At 33.3% G+C, this 4,396-nt stretch overlaps 1 pseudogene; it reads right to left on the reverse strand.

Annotated features, from left to right (window-relative positions):
* Positions 1–2,912: 2,912 nt before the first annotated feature.
* Positions 2,913–3,945, reverse strand: LOC133829184 (protein S40-7-like; annotated as a pseudogene).
* Between the last annotated feature and the right edge of the window lie 451 nt (positions 3,946–4,396).

The following is a 4,396-nucleotide window of genomic DNA, read 5'->3' on the forward strand; positions in this document are numbered from 1 at the left end:
CAAAAAGCACTGCATTGCCTTGAACCAAATCCAGTCAAATTGAAAGTTATTGTAAGTGCTAATTTTCAATAATACTAAGTAAAATTTCTTGCAATCAACAGACTAAAATTGTTATGTTGAAATGTATGATTTTTTTTTTAAGAAATGTAGCATTATCAACAATTAATTGTGTAATTACTTGACAAATGATTAATGTTCGAGATTGCTTAAGCAAGGCGTTTTGAAAACAGTAATTAGATTCATTCGATGACAAGATAAAATTTATGTTGAATTACTAAGATGGAATCTGTTGTGAAAAGGATGAATAATTTTTTTATGTAAGGTAGTACAACCAAAACTTAGGGAAGATGATCGGGGGAGAATAAAAGATCGAGAGATTGTTAAAGATTTTCTTCAATATGTTGTTAAATTTTTTTAGAGAAGAGGATCGGGAGATCATTGAAGATTTTATTCAACATGATGTTTATAAAATTCAGAAAAGATCGGAAGATCGTAGAAATTTTATAAAAAATGATTTGATAAAATTTAAGGAAGAAGATCGGAAAATTGTTAATAATAATTCCAATATGAGGGGTGATAAAATTTAGGAAAGAAAATCGAGAGTTCGTGAGAAACTTTATTTCAAATTATTTAAATAAAATTAGGGGAAGAGGATTGGAAAATGTTAAAGGATTTATTCAAAATGATGCATTTGGAGAAGAGGACTGAGAGATCGTTCAAAGGTTTGCTCGGTATAAAGTTGGCAAAAGTTGAACAATAATTCTATAGATCAATAAATCTTTATTCAATATATAGTTCTAAAATCTTTTAAAGAAGAAAACTAAAAGATTGCATCAAATATTACGTTGTGCGGTGTCGATAAAGCTTGAAAAAATCATGTGGAAATAGTAAATGAGATCAATGAGTGGTGTTAGTATTTAAAATACTTGAATCAATAGTTGAGATTGAAATCGACCATTATAAACCAAGTGTGACATGGAATGATCAAGACTTTATTCTTGATAGCTATATAATATTCATAAAATGGGAGAAGTAAGGGACAACAATGTAGCAAGATAAATGTTCTATAAATTATTAAAACACAAATAAAACTTCATTAAGGTTCGACAGAGGATGGGTCCTTGGTCTCTTCAAGGATTTGATCTCCAGTGACTTCAAGGGTCGGTACATCTGAAGATGATGGGAAGATCAGATCGACAATGTCTATTCAAGTGGTAGGGTTGATAGGGATTGAAGAAGAACTTGAAATAGTTGCATCGTGAGAAGTCACTTCATCACTATAACCATCAGATCCTTTTGAAAATGAAAACTCTAGAGGATCAAACAAAATGAAAGTAGAAAAATCTGATGTGTGTTTTTCGTCGGAAGAATCATCAAGGATGACTACAGATTTCTCGAAGAAAACAAGCTCAAAACCTTCATTTTTAAGCAGCATTAATTCCTTTACAAGATAGCCAACTTGAGAAAAGTTAAGTTCTGTAAGGTATTTCATCTTGTTGTACTTTCCCTTAGTAATGTTAACGTCCATGCAATATTTCTCAAAATAAAAAACTCATTGATCTTTTGGTTTATTAAGGTTTCTTATAATAATGGTAATGGCCTTGCATGTGTCCACATGAAAAATCTGTACGATAGTCTTTTCAATATCCTCTCATTCTTAATGACAAGCTTTGGTCATTTCAAGCATTTCTTCTTTCCAACGTTGCGAGAATTCAAAACAGAAATTTACAAACAAACATACAGTGTCCAAAAGAAATAAAGGAATAGAAAATTCAATAAATGCACCTCACTATTGTAAAAATAGTCAACTTTGAATCTAAACAACTCTGCACTACATCAAATACCCATTTCCATAACACATGAATATAATACTAATAAAAAAGTATTATGGTAGTGTATTATATTGTGCAGCTTTATGAAAAAATGATGGTAATATATTGCACCATCCCGCCACTTAGCTTTTTTTTTTTCATTTCTGAGACCTGAGAATCTCTTCAACATTTCTGAGACCCGAGACACTCATTTCCTTTCTCTTCAACATTTCTGAGACCCGAGACACCCATCTTCAACATTTCAGAGACCCATTTCCTTCAACATTTCAGAGACCCATTAATTTCCTTTCCTTCAACCTTTCTGAGACCCATTTCCTTCAACATATCGACACAAAGAAGACACCCATTTCTTCAGCTTGGTACGGTCTCTGAACTCCTCACTCTCTCGCTCTCGTCTTTCTCTATCTCTCTGTCAACCTTCGATTTCCAGTTGTTGGGCTTCTCAAATTTGTTCTTCTCTTTGGTCTTGGCAAGCCAGGTAAGTATTTAGTTGTAGATGTTAGATTTATCAGCTGGAATCTCATAGAATCTATAAAATCTGTGATTTTTAAAATTAATTTTCGATTTTGCATATGCGTTTTCGATTTTGCATATTGCTGGGATAAGTGTTTTGGTACGGTCTCATAGAATTTATAAAATCAGATTTTGCATATTTCAAAATTAAAATCTGTGGTTGAGTTTTATATGTTTTGTCTTTATGATTAGAGTAGAGTTTTCTCCTGAAATATACTTGTCCTGAAAATATTATTTTGACTGGTGTAACAGCCTGGAAAAACAGTCAAAATAGTATTCTTGTAAAAAAGGGCTTAACCCCCATACGCAGGTGGCTCATAGTGTGTTGTTCAGTGTACTTGTGAGTTGTGACTTTAATGGACTGAAGAAGCTGATATGAGTATCATTCTCCTGAAATTGTTGGTCTTTGAAACAGATGAAACAAGTTATTGAATTTTTATTTTTTTAAGCAGTATATACGTTAGAGATAGTAATAATAAATAACATCTGTTCTGAAAATATATATATATATATATTTATATATATTGCCTATTGGGACCTTCATTAACTGCTAAATTTCTCAAATGCTTATCATTGATATCATTGAGGGCGGTCAGGCCTCTCAAAACAATAGCTCAATAGATTCAATCTTTGGCCTTTACACTTTTTTTTTTAGACAACTAAATTTGATTTTTTTAAAATCCTCACATCCTAAACAAGAACTAGAAACAAAAGCTTATGAGACCAAATTTCTAAGCTAATTGCCTAACACCACAAGCCTCTGTACATGGCAATTTGACGTTCAGAGACACACTTGCCACCATTATTTTGGAATTCTTTACAAGTAATCATTCAATGAAGCCGGTCTTTGTTAGCACAGCATTCCTTACTTTGCTAAGGTCTCTCCCTTTTAAGGTCCTACCAACTCCTTCAAATATAGAAAAAGAAGATATTTGACTTCTTGCAAGCCTCTTGGAAATGAATTCATGTGGAGGTACCTTGCAATCATAATCACCAACGTAATCATTGTCGTCATCATCGTTGTAATCATCTTCTTCTTCGTGATATTCACCATCCCTTTTGCCGTTAACAAGTTCATCGTCGTCCCCACCATCATGATGATGATCATCATCATACCATGAAGCATTCCTGGAGGCCTTCTTTGACTTGTGCCTGTAACTATTTGGCCAATTAGGAATGCTGACAGGTGCTGATTGTTGCATTATTCTACCTTCATGAGAGGAGTTAATACTACTGCTGCTACTTTCAAATCCTCCTCTGATAGCTTTGGGAATCATTCTTGCAGCAGTTGGAACATGCCTTGGAACAGACAAAGCAGACTCCCTGCTGGATCTGTTGTTGGTTTTGGAACTAGATTCTGTTCTTTCTTTGAGAACAGACCAAACATCTTCTTCTTCAAAATCTCCATCCCTCAAAGATCTCCATACCTCACACTCTGCCTGAACAAACCATACCTATTTTCCATGATTGCTGCCTATACATAGCGCCATGTAGCAAAAATAGCTGTTTTTATTCAAAAGAGCAATAAAAGAAAAACATTTATACAGGGAATCAAGAGAGAGAAGTCTAGAAAAATAGGAACCTGGTTTGTTTAGGGAAGCAAGAATTTTTACCTTTTTCCTTGGCGGGGAACTACCACGCCACAACTCTCCCAGATTCTAAATATATAGATATCTACAAACAAAGGGAATCAAAATTTAGTTTAGCAAACAATTTTTCTTTTCTTTTTCATCAGAGGAATTTTACAAAAATAGATAGAGAATGGAGTATAGTTTATTAGAATCAAGATCTTTATATACTGAAATTCTAAGCTTACCAAGAGATGGTTGAAACTTCTTAGAGATATTGGAATATATGAAGAAGCCAAACTCTATAGAAATTTGTGTGCTGTGGCGAGATAAGGAAGAAAACATGTGTGTTGTTTGTCTATATGCTTGTTAAGGTAGCTTTCATTTCCAATCGATTTTACATATGTAAGTCACTTAATGTCAAAGAACAATCAATAATTGAAAATACCACTACAAGAATACCAATAAAAAATAGAACCTCCC

This window comes from Humulus lupulus, chromosome 4 (assembly GCF_963169125.1).
Source record: "Humulus lupulus chromosome 4, drHumLupu1.1, whole genome shotgun sequence".
NCBI classification, from domain to species: Eukaryota; Viridiplantae; Streptophyta; class Magnoliopsida; order Rosales; family Cannabaceae; genus Humulus; species Humulus lupulus.